Below are 13,207 nucleotides of genomic sequence, written 5' to 3'. Positions count from 1 at the left end.
GAACACCAGGAAGTCAGTTGCAAAACAGTGTCTTCCAGAGATGGCTGTACAAACAAGACTGGAACAATGGTGAAATCATTGCGCATGCTAACATAGAAGGGTGAAATCTCATGAGGGTCTCATCTTTAACAAAGAACTGCAGGAAGCAAATGATAGACAAATAAAGGACAATCAGCCTCTTACAGGCATAAACCCCTCTACATATTGTTCAGTGCAAAATGGTCAGCTCTGAAATCATATATACACAGACAACAAACAGATTCGGCATGTTGCATTTATCTATGTTCACACACATAAGTAACAGTAATAAAGAAGACTATTAGCTTGAGATTAGGGAGGCATGGGAGAAGTTGAAGGGAAGGTTCCCAGAAGGAGCTGGAGAAAAGAAAGGGAAAGGGGGAAGTAATATAAGTCTATTTGAATTAATAGCATTAAGAAGTTAAAGAAGACGAGAAGGGCTGGGAGAAAGATGCTCACTGGGTTAGAATGCTAGCTTAGCAAACATTGAGGACCCATGTTGGAGCCTCAGGATTCACATAAAATATGGGTGTGGCCATACACATCTGTAAACTTAGTTCTGAGGGGCATAGATAGGATAACTGGTGCTTGTGAAACAAACAGACCAGTCAACAAGCTGTGAGCTGCATTTTTTGAGAGAAGAAAACAGAAAATAATAGAGTAGAATCTTCTCCACTGACCTTTACATAAATATGCATGGGTGTGTACACTTGGATGCATATAACACACACATGCCCACACCACACCACACACATATATACCAGTCCCAAACAAACAAAAAAAATGGAAGAAATAAAATAGCCAACAAAGTTAAGTTTATAGCTAGTAATGGGAGATCTGAGTTGTTGGCAATAAATAAACATTTGTTCAATTCAGTTGTTTTTTTTTTAATTGGATGTCTTTAATTGGAAGCCCATTAGCACAGTTATTGCATTTTTAAGTGGTTGCCCCTCACCAGGTAGTACTGTATTGATTGTGCACAAATTCACACTCCTTGACTTCAAGTTCATATGCTGAAATTGACTGGGATGGGAGGACAGTTCACAGCATGGAAATTGACACATTATACATCCTTTTGTTAAAAGGACATTATATGTCCTTTTGTTTTTTAATGTTTATCTGCATAATGCTGCTACCCTTCCCCCATCAGCTCTAGCACTGTATTCTTCTTATCAAAATAAAATTGAAACTCACATAAAGTAAATAACTAGAATAATTCTAAGAATATCACTGTTGAGCCTTTAGAAAAAAAATACTTTATTGTTTAGGAAAAAAAAATGTCATTGAATACAGTGATACAAATTAGGCTCTTGAGATAATTCTCCAATAAACTGGAAGGAAGAACGGCCATCCTATATGTGTATCTTTAATCTATCTCCTTCAGGCAACCTTACCCTTAGCCTCCCTCTTCATTCATGTGACTTTAAGACAGTCACAGAAATGACAGTAGTAGTGTGTTTTGTTTTCCCAAAACTTGAGACTATCTGTATTATGAATTCTGATTTTTTTATAATTTGATCTAGCTAGCTAGCTAGCTATCGATCGATTGATTGGTCCATTTATTTTTTATTTATTTTAATTTATTCACTCTGTATCCCTGTTTAAGTTCTCTCCCTCTTCTCCTCCCAGTCCCGCTCACCTTCTCTCTTCTCCCCCTATGCCCTTTCCCTAGTCCTCTGACAGGGAAGGACCTCCTCCCCTTCTATCTGATCCTAGCCTATCAGGCCTTATCAAGGCTGGCTGCATCATCTGTGACCTGGCAAGGCTGCACCTCCCAGGAGGAGGTGATCAAAGTGCCTGCCACTGAGTTCATGTCAGAGACAGGCCCTGAACCTCTTACTAGGGAACACACTTGGAAACTGAGCAGCCTATGTGTTTCCTCTGAACAGGGGGTCTAGGATCTCTCCATACAAGGTCTTTGGTTGGAGTATTGGTCTCTGCAGGGCCCCCTGGTCTCAGGTTTTTTTGCTCTGATGTTTTTGTGGAGTTCCTTTATTGGGCTAATATCCAGAATATATAAAAAACAAAACCAGAAAATTTGAACACAGGGGTCTTCCCAGAGACTCATACTCCAACTAAGTACCAGGCATGGAGATAACCTAGAACCCCCTGCACAGATGTAGTCCATGGCATTTTAGTGTCTAAGTGGGTTACATAGTAATGAGAAGAGGGACTGCCTCTGTCATAATCTGATTGGCCTGCAATTTGATCAACTCCCCCTGAGGGGAGAGCAGTCTTACCAGGCCACAGAAGATGACAATGCAGCCACTCCTGATGTGATCTGATAGACCAAGATCAGAAGGAAGTAGAAGAGGACCTCCCCTATCAGTGGACTTGGGGAGGGGCATGCGTGAAGAAAGGGGAAGGAGGGTGGGACCGGGAGGGGAGAAGGGAGGGACTTATGCGGGGATACAAAGTGAATAAAGTGTAATTAAAAAAAAAGAATTGATAAAAAATGAATAAGTTAAATACTAACAAATCAAGTAATCCAATTAAAAAATGGGGTACAGAGCTAAACAGAAAATCCTCAACAGAGGAATACCAAATGGCAAAGAAACACGTAAAGAAATGCTCAACATCCTTAGTCATTTGGGAAATATAAATCAAAACGACCCTGAGATTTCACCTCATACCTATCAGAATGTAAGATCAAAACCTCCAGTGACAACCCATGCTAGAGAAGATGTAGAGAAAGGGGAACGCTCCTCCATTACTTGTGAGAATGTAAACTTGTACAACTACTTTGGGAACAAATCTGGCACTTTCTCAGAAAATTAGGAATAGTGCTACCTCAAGATCCAGCTATACCACTCCTAGGCATATACCCATACGTTGCCACACCATTCAATAAGGACATTTGCTCTACTATGCTCACAGAAGCTTTATTCATAATAGCCAGAATCTGGAAACAACCTAGATGTCCCTCAATAAAGGAATACATAAATTGTGGTACATTTACACAATAGAATACTACTCAGCAATTAAAAACAAGGAAATCACAATTATTTTTTTTAAAAGAACAAACATCAGTTACATTTTGGAGCTGATGCAGAAGTTGAAACAAATTTGCAAATCAAAACTGAGTTTCAGCAAATGTTGACTACTGTCATTACTTGTAAGCCTTGCTATCAAATCCAGAATGTGCTGTAGGTCCTGCAAGGAACTTGTGTCAGCCAACAACTGGAGTAACAGTAATAAAGAAAAGAAGGCTATTGACTTGAGAATAGGCAGCATGGGAACAATTGGAAGGAAGTTACCTGAGAAGGCCTAGAAGGGGAAAAAGGGAGGAGAAAATTATGTAATTCTATTTCAACCTAAAACGAATTTAAGAAATAAATAAAAGAAGGACCGAGGAAAAAGATACTAGTTATGTGAGCATCATTGCATTTTTAAGTGGCCTTCCCCTTTAAAAAGGTTGGGAGTGACTATATATAATTGTTGCTGAGTGCTGGAAAATTGAGAAGGGCCTCCCACTGCACATCTCCCTCTGCTGTTTTTTATTCCCGATGCCTGAGGGACCTGTTGTTCCTACCTAATGAGTCAGGCAGACGGGAGTTCTAAATTGTGTGAGTGGCACATGTGTTGATGTTTCCCTGGGAGAGTGGCTGGTCCCCATCAACTTATAATCAAACAGGCACTATTTGCAGGTAAGAGCTATTCCCCTACAAAATGCAGGCACTTAACACATGCTAAAAAGATCCTGCTCGCTTGTCCTCAGAAGGGAGGTTAACAATTTCCGCTGGGTGCATGGCGACACACTCAGGGACCCTCCAGGAATAGAAGGCTGGAAGATTGTAAGGGAGGGATTAGACATCTGAATTGTAACAGGATTTGCTGGACCTGACAGTGAGGTTGCACATGTGAACTTGTGGCTCACAGCACGTGCAACTGTGTGCACAGGACTTGTAGAAAATCAAACCAGCCAAAATGCTAACATAGGTGGAGGAGAAACTCCGGAAATCTCACCCCTGAGGAAGGTTGGTCAACTGAGAGATACTAACAGAGGTCAGGAATTGGAGAGAAGGGGATGGAGGAGTTGGATTTTATCAAAACACACCATGGGCATGTGAAATTCTCAATAAAGAATTTCATTGTGGAAACAAAATGAGCCTGAGTGGAAAGCAGGCCTTCAAGTAACTCGCACAGCTTGAGATGACACGGGTAATTTAAAACCTCAGAGCAGAAAATCTGCCTTGCGATCTCATACTGTGACGGAGGTCTCCGCAGAGAAGGCTTTTTTAAATTGACAAACCCAGAATGCACAACCAGTTCCAAACCAAGAAAGTGCAGTGAGGGCAAACCCGGCTCACATATATTTCATGCAGAGAGGGTTCCAAAGAATGAAATGAAAGCATGTGATGGAATCCAGGGTTCCAGCATTGACCCACACAGACCAGTGCTAAATGCTGCATTTGTCGGTGATTAATGGTACGTGACCTTGGGCGATTCATTTTGTGTCTCAGAGCATTGTTTTTCTCACATTAAAGATGAACTGCTCCAAGGAACAAAGGAAATAATACAGATAGAACACCTGGAACTGTGTGTGAAACATTGTATCAGTTCCTTCAGAAACTATAATTACACTTATTCTTTTGTGCCACAACAAAAGCACTTGTGTGTTGCTTATGAGATAGACACAGAAAGGGGAAAGAATGCCTTAAAAGATTTGCAGGGCCTGTGTTGAAACTCAGGGCTACTCTTCTTGTCCCACCCATTACCCCCGTTGTATTGGGATATGACTATAATTTAGAACAGACCCAGAACATTAAACAACAACAGAACTCCTGTCAGCTTGTAGATCAGTGAGCTTATTGTTGCTTTCCTTTCAGACACTCCACAAACAGCTGGAACATCAAGATCAGCCTGTGACAGGGACCATTCCAGATGTTTTATGCATGTGGTTCACATTCTACCTGAATGATATCCATAACATTATTCGGCGTTGTACTGTTGTGACTGCAGTAAATAGAAGGTCCAAAACAGAAAGCACCCTGCTTACAGACATGCCTCCCCACCCCCCGAACAAGGACCATTATGCAAGCGTGTGACCAGAAACTTCAATGATGAAGAGGATCTTAAAACTGGACTCAATGTGTGCATCGTGGAAACCAGCTGAAGGACATCAGAATATCATAGTGCCTTACAAACACTGAAAAGTCATGATAGCGAAATGGGAGAGGTCATTCCACATTCTGTATCTAACTCGGCCATAGCTCTCTAGTCAGCTATAAAACGACCAACGGTGAGGACATAGCAGTAGAGCAGCAGATGTGTGTGATAAAAGTGACTCAGCCCCAAGGAGCTCAACAAAAGCAGAGAAAGGCTGCGTTGCTAGCTTAAGAAGGCTCCCAGGCTTCCATTTAAGGTGAGAACAAGGGCCAGGCTAACACAGTGTGGCAGAGGTACACCTTCAGAAAAGATGGGATTGGCCCAATGTAGAAGAGATGATAAGGTCAAAAGTCACTAAAAAAGTCATGGGAAATAAGGATAGACCTTACTTTACATGAAATAGCAACATCATCCAAAAACCTCAAGGCCAAGGGAAAAAAATCAGGGGGTCTGGAGCAAATAGTATTCTCTTTGATGTCAAGTTTTTATCAGCTTCTTACTGAATGCTGTCTCAGGGGAGAAGGCTCCAAGTGTTTTCTGTATTTATACATTCCCTAGAGGGCCAGGGTGCTAAAACGCAGACATTGACCGACAGACATTGAGATCTGGTTCAGCAATACCCTATAATGACATTGTGCCCAGGTTGCAAAGCTTTAGGCATATGAGTTCACCTGACTTACTCATGGACTAACTTCTCAGCTGTAAATTCATATGGGTGGAGCACACACGCCATCTTGGTTAAAATGAAGGAAATGTGAAAAAAAATGCAGACAAGCTGGGCATGGAGAACAGGATGGGGAATGAGGAAGGACAAGTGATCATTCCTTTCTCAGAAATAATTGTATCACTACTATACACACCTAGGACAAAAAGCACCTTCCACCATGAAAGTCAACATAGAGGTAAATGGCACTATCTGAAATCGAGCAACTTTATTTGATAACCTGATATACCACCTTCCAGATTTTACCTTTGAAAAACTGCTTAGCCTCTATGAACTATAATTTCCTCCCACATAACATACGCATAGACAAATCCAAACCACAGACTTGACTAGGCCTGCTTTGAGAAAATTTAGTGTAACTTGGAATAAGAATTGGACAGTTGTTAGCTATATTAATTTTGTAATCATTATTATCCTAATAAGGATGAGCCATGATGACAGGAAGACACAGCCTTTGGGTTTTAGCTGCATCATCTACAATGTATGTTAAATTAGGGGTGTCATTTCATTTGTCACACTACATTTCCTCACCCATTACAGATGGGCAATAATACCTACCTGGTTGGTCTATGTTCCAAGAAGTACATGATATTATACATGAAAGGACAAATATTACCTATGTGCTTAGAAAATACAAGGGGATCTAAACCTTCTTTTAGATGATGCCATATTCTACTCTGCCTCTTTCCTAAAGGGCATTCACAACCCCTTCTCTCTCTCTCTCTCTCTCTCTCTCTCTCTCTCTCTCTCTCTCTCACACACACACACACACACACACACACACTCACATACGCATGTATATACTCATGCATCCACACATGCTTACACAAGCATTCAGGCAAAATTATCTACTAATTACCAAGTCGTAGTTCACATGTGAGCTACATCTGAAACCTATGTACACGAATAGCAAGATGGATGGTGAATGAAGTAGAGGACGTGTAGGTAAATGCTTGCATGGGTAGATTGGGTGGGTAGAGGGTTGGTTGGTCGATACATAAATTGCTTGATGGACAGGTAAGTGAAAAGATAATGAATAAATGGATGCTCTTGCCATTCTTCACTTCACTAGAATGCTTGTCTTCTGAAGAGAAAGTGCCGCTGTCACATGTTTATCTTCCCCATGTCCATCTCCCCCCACCCCCAGTCTCTTACTTTCCTATGAATATGAAATCTGACAAAATGACCTGAAGCCATTCTATGAATTTCAATGGATATTCTGATATGTGAAAGTGTTCCATTACCTCATCAAATTTTTATTTCCAGAAAGCTATTCACAAAGAATAACAGAATTCCCTCAGCTGTTTGTGACCAACAGGCATATTCTCCCGTTACAGTGAGGAAAGGGTCTTTGAACCAAAATAGCATGCACCATGAAGCAAATGATTCTGCAGAATGGTACTCTGGCTGAAGTGACGGGCAGGGTAGAGAAGCAATTCTGGGGCCACTGAGCTGTGGGGAGCTGCAGAGACTTCACAGTTTCACTGTGAGGACTAACAAGGCAACATATGTGAGAGCACAGCTCAACACCCAGCAAGACAACTGCACTTCAGTCACACCATCACTAATAAGATCATTATAACAGTGCCAAAGAAGCCCTGGAATTGGTGTTAAAAGACCTTGTTCATGAGTTTTAACAGATGGATTCTCTATAGACACAATATGAAAATCATGACACAGATACCACTGAATATAACTACAATGGACCAAACACAAAATGCCAGCTTGAATCTAGGCTTAGAACTCACTGTTTTAGAGGAAGCTGATATTCTCTCTCTCCTCAGTCTCCTGCCCCACCCCCCACCGTCCACCATACACACACACACACACACACACACACACACACACACACACACACTTAATCCCTGCACTTCCCTGACAGTAAAGTCCTGACACTGAACTTTACACCAGGCAGAAGTAGCCAATTCTTATCATTAGTTAGTTGTCTTTCACTGCATTTCTCCCTTAACCAGAAGTCAAGGTGTCATGAGTTAAAGGTTCTGGCTGCAGGGATACTGGATCAGACTCTGGTAATGACAACTCACCTGTGAACCTTCCCTGATCCTGATTTGTAAGAAAAGTAAACACCAAGTCCTGTAAAAGCAGAGCCTGAGAAGATGATATCCCTCTGGGCTCCTGGCAGTCCTTTAAAACATTGCAACATGACATTAATTGAAATAGTAGGACTCTCTATTTGTCGGTTCTAGCAACCTTGAACATGGCCAGGCTGGCTTATTTATGAAACTCAGAGACAACATTGCTCCTGTGACTTTGCTAGGCTCTGGTCTGATGATTAAGCCTGCCAGGATATAATGGAGTTCTTCCATCCTCACTAAGCATCTCCATGATTCCTGGGCAGGACTTGGATCTGCCAAGTTCCAGACAAGATTCTCAGAAGAAAGCAATCATTGTTCTCTCATCAGCTCAGCCCATGCAGCCCACAGTAGGTGATAGGATACACTACCTGAATTAACGAAGACCCCAGACCATACATCACTGGGCGTGAATGACTTATTATAAAAAATATATACTTGGCACACATTTCTCATCTGACTCACATATAGGTATTGGAAGTCTGGAAGGTTTTTAATCAATAACATATGAGCCTTGAGCTTACAGTTTTCGATTAAAAAATAGTTCTCTTCAGGATGTCAGAAAATGGTTTCATTTATTTTAAGACACGTTTTGATTTATTCTTCAAAAATATAATTTCTGTATATAATGTATATTGGTTACATTTTTCCCTACTAGTTCATTCTGTCCTACCAGACGTCTCTCACTGCTTTCCTTCCAACTCTCTCTCTCTCTCTGTTTGTGTGTATGTGTGTGTATGTGTATATATGTATGTATGTGCGGATGTGTGAGCCGTGGAGTCCAAGTAAGTGTTTCCTATAAGCACATGTGTTTGGGGGCATCCACTGGAGCACAGAAAATCTACCAGAGGCAATACAACAAAGAAAGTCCTAGGCAGGCAACTGACATCAGCCGTGAGTTCATGGATCAAAACCAGAAGATAGTTTCACACCGGTCATCTTCAAACTCTCATTCTCTGACTACTGCAAACTGCAGTGAGAGCTGCATCATGCTTAGGCTTGTACTTGGAGAGCTAGCTGTCTCTGAGTACAAGGCTTAAGACTCTTTTCCCAGAAGTCCATAAGACACTGTAGCCTTAGTCCAAGACTGGTTACCTGATGTGAAGAGAAGGATGCCTAAGTGTTGTGAGTGATTTACATTTCCCTGATGGCTAAGAATGTTGAGCATTTCTTTAAGTGTTTCTCTGACATTCAATATTCCGTTATTGAGAATTCTCTGTTTAGTTCTGTACCCCATTTTTAAATTGGGTTATTTGATTTGGTTTGTTGGAGTTTAATTTATTAATTTTTTTTATGTTTTGGATATTAGCCCTCTGTCAGATGTAGGGTTGGCGGTGAATAATTTATTAAAAAATAAATGAAAAATACATAAAATTTTAAAAAGTATTGCGAATGAATCTGGGTTGTGCTGGAAATACACCTGCTGTTCAATGGAACATTTTTTTTTTTTTGTGGCCCACATTGCCCTGTGGGGTGGTACATAATAGCAAGTTGCTGCCACTCTCAGAAGCCCAGCAAGGCTTTTGTCTCTGAGAAAAAATAATGTTCGCACTTGATATGATCCTATCATTGGCTTGAGGGACACTGCCACGTAAATTACATCATGTTGTTCTCCGAGGAATATCATAAAGTGGATGCATCCCAACCTTACAAAAGATAAATAGAAAAATGAAGATGACATGGTAAATCTAAAATTCAGACACAAATCCGGTTGCAAAGAGCACAGTTTTCCTCTCTATCATTCCGGTTGAACTCTTGTGTCAGAGAAGATGACATCACTAACTGCTATGGGTGAGGTGGACCTGGGGAAGAAACAGGTGTGTATGGTATACTGGAGACAAGGAGGAGAGAAGAGTATAACCTTAGTGAAGTGACTCACGAGTCTTTGAACACCAGCAAATGCTGAGCAATATCCAAAGACTGACAGCAGTGCCCTTCAGATAACTGGAGATGTCTTTTTATGGGGATGGCATGGTGTGATGACCTTTAATCAGATAGGGGTGGGCACCTTGTGCCACACAGGAGCTGCTCTGCCACAGCTTGAAGCTGAGACTTGGAAAACAATGGCGTATAGAGAGGGAGTTGTGGTGGCTTTATATTTTAGAGCAAACAGCTATTCACTAAAATTTAAAACACTTGATGAAAAAATCATCTACTAATACCATTGGGTCAAAGGGTCAAAGGTGATATCAGCACAATCGTATAAGATGATAAGAAACAACTACGGATATCTGTGCTTTTTAGGGATTTTCCTTATAACCAGTTCCTGGAACAAAGATAATTTCACAGAGCTCTTGCATGAGGAATATGCTTCTTCTCAGCTCTCTCTCTCTCTCTCTCTCTCTCTCTCTCTCTGTCTCTCTCTCTCGTAGGCCCAGTTTTTCTTTCGACATTGGCATGAAAACCTACACCCTACCTGGTAGCTGTGTGCTCTGCCTCTGTTCTGTAGCATGGCTTTTCGCTAAAGCATCTTGTTCTGCATTTCCACCTCTGTACCTGCCACTCACCTCAAAGGCTCCTGTCTTGACCTCTTGAGACAGCTTTCCTTTCCTGGCTTTCAAATGAATATAGTCTGATCTCTGCTATCTAAATGCTTGGTGCTCACCTCTGTTCACATCCTTCCCCCTGCATTCTAGAATATGAACTAGTATTGCTCCATCCTGTTTCTGTTCTAAAGTTCAGCACAACACCTGACACCTAACTTACTCCTCAGAGCATTGATTAGAAAAATATTAATACAATAATAAGAGTTAATATCTTCTTGCTAGGAAATCCTGAGCCAGAATGTGTTGTGCATGTGGGGAGAACTTGCCTTATTGATCGATGGTGGAAGATTCCTCACCGTTGTTTGTAGACTGAGTAGATGACTCAGCTATAAGCCAAGCCCAGTGGTCAGAATATGACTGTTCACCTGATTCTAATATCCATCTCTCTCTTCTTGACCCATCATAACAGAGAGGGTCTAAGCGACCCTTGTTCTGATAGTACATTTTTGTTTGCATGTCATTCATACTTTGTCTGTAAAATGCCTGTAAAACTCCTTAACAAATATCTATTAATTCATAAACTGGTAAAGAATCATAATAAAAGGCTATATATTTAATAATTTAATGTAATTATGCCTCACATGCTTATATTGATGTGTATAAATTCCACTCATGCAGTGGACGACCACACATTTTCTAAAGGGCTAGTAATACTTTGAACAACTCAGTTTTTCTGGTTCTGTACATTTAAGTGAACATACATTTCTCTGTTCAACAGAATGTCTTATTTTCAAGTGTTCCAAGTACAATACTAAATATGTCCTAGAATGTAGGGCTGTGAAGAGGGATCTGCTCCTTGATGTAAAGCCTAGCTCTACTTGTTTTGGGAGTGCCCCAACTTGCAGTATTGTGTCATGGTGCACAAATAGAACTTTGTGGCGAGAATAAAGTGCCCCCTCTAGAGTCTTTCTTAGCACTCAGTGAGCCAAGAAGGTACTCTTGCTGCTTTACCTCACAATTCATATAATGAGGATAAAAAGAAGAGTGTCAGCATACACATGGTGACTTCTGTGGCTTAAAGTCTAGAGTCTTTTCAACATCTTGTACCATCTTCTTCCCATAAATCAAATGCTTCATGCCTAATTAATCATGCACACAGTAGCTGGCTGGGGACACGCATTCCCATCTGATAAAGTGTATCTTCAAATTTGAGAAACAAGAGGTTCAGTCCTTACAATCAACGTTTTAGACTGCCCCCCTTGAAGGGATTATTCTCTTTTCCCCCTCTCCACTGCTCTCCTCTCTCAACCCCAAAGACAGATGGTGTATCAACGAAACGTTAGTCAGAAATGTCAACACTTAACACTTCTTCTATGCCTTCAGGATACCAGAAAGAATAGAAGTGAATTGCAGAGACAAGATAACTGCAGTGAATATTGATACTAAACTGGTGCACAAGCTTGCAGGCGGCCTCTTTTCAGAGCAGAGTTGGGCTTGAAGCATATCCCCACAAGTCAGTCCCCATGGAATGTGGATATTCAAACAGTACTGAGAACACAGAATTGGAAAGCTGCAGGATCAGAATGTCTGTGAGGGTGGAAGGGTGGAAGACCCTACACTCTGAAAAGGAAAAACTCAACTTTTACCACAGCGAGGTAGACAATTAGGTCAGTTATACTTAAAGAAAGGGTTGCAAATAATCAAGAAATCCAAGGGCCCTACTTTCAATCTAGGGCATCAAGGGAATTAGGTATGCTAGTCACTACATTGCTATCATGTGTACGTGGTTCACGTATGTCTTCCAAAAAAAAAAAAAAACTTCAGAATTAAAATTCATCAATTACATTAGAAAGAATTAAAAAAATAAAGAACTTGTTGAGTGGGTTTAGACATTTAAAAAAGAAAAACATTGCATAGACATAGAAATAATTAAGACAAAGGGTAAAATAAAAGGAATGACTTCAAGAGTGATTTTTCCATGGCAGCCTGATGGATAAAAAGTGGTCCAAGATCTTCAGAGCAGCATAGAGTCTGTCTGTTCCCCACCAGGCAGCAGCCTTGTTCCCAGCAGTGACACTAGTCTTACTTCCTTCTTTGAAATAAGTTATTCCTGTCACAGGGCCTCTCATCTGTATCTCCTACTTCAGCCTTTGTCCTCTCACCTACACTTGACCACCTTTTAATTAATCTTCAGGACTTTTCTTCGATGCTACATGCTCAAGCAAGCCTTTTCTGGGTCCTCAGTTTAACTTAGGAGCCTGCTGTCATTTTCCATGGTCAGCTGCCTTTCATGTCTTATCAGATACTTCAAGTATAAGAATCTCCTGAGGAAAAAATAAATTGGCTTTAATGGATTTTCTTCCCCCTGAACTCATGTTCTATGAAGAGCTGGCCACTCATGCTGGGACAGGACCTTTCAGAACAGGTCTAAGGAGCCATGGACTTCTCTGCCAAGATTGGTGGCACAGATGTTCCCTAGAGGGAAGACAATAGAACACAGAGTCCATCACTTAGAATAAAGACCAACACCACCTCCTTTGAGAACAGTGGTACATGATTCTGTAACTGGATCATACTCTTTATGAGAGGGCAAGATTTGTCAGCTTGATACAACCTAGAATCAGCTAGGAAGTGTCTCAGTAAGGGACTGACTACCTTGGGGTGACCTGTAGGCACCCTGTGAGGGATTGTTTTGACTGTGTTAATTGAAGTTGTAAGAAGACCTGCTACTGTAGAAGGCACCATTTAATGGGTAGGATATCTTAGACAAAAATCAG

At 41.0% G+C, this 13,207-nt stretch overlaps 1 protein-coding gene across 1 annotated transcript in view; it reads right to left on the bottom strand.

Annotated features, from left to right (window-relative positions):
* Positions 1-13,207, bottom strand: part of Fam135b (family with sequence similarity 135 member B) — a 281,146-nt gene that overhangs the window by 144,527 nt on the left and 123,412 nt on the right. The gene's annotated exons all lie outside the window — the stretch shown is intronic.

Source organism: Meriones unguiculatus, chromosome 8 (genome assembly GCF_030254825.1).
Source record: "Meriones unguiculatus strain TT.TT164.6M chromosome 8, Bangor_MerUng_6.1, whole genome shotgun sequence".
In the NCBI taxonomy this organism is placed as follows: Eukaryota; Metazoa; Chordata; class Mammalia; order Rodentia; family Muridae; genus Meriones; species Meriones unguiculatus.
The sequence above is the reverse complement of the archived record's forward strand: the minus strand, read 5'-3'. Positions and strand labels throughout refer to the sequence as shown.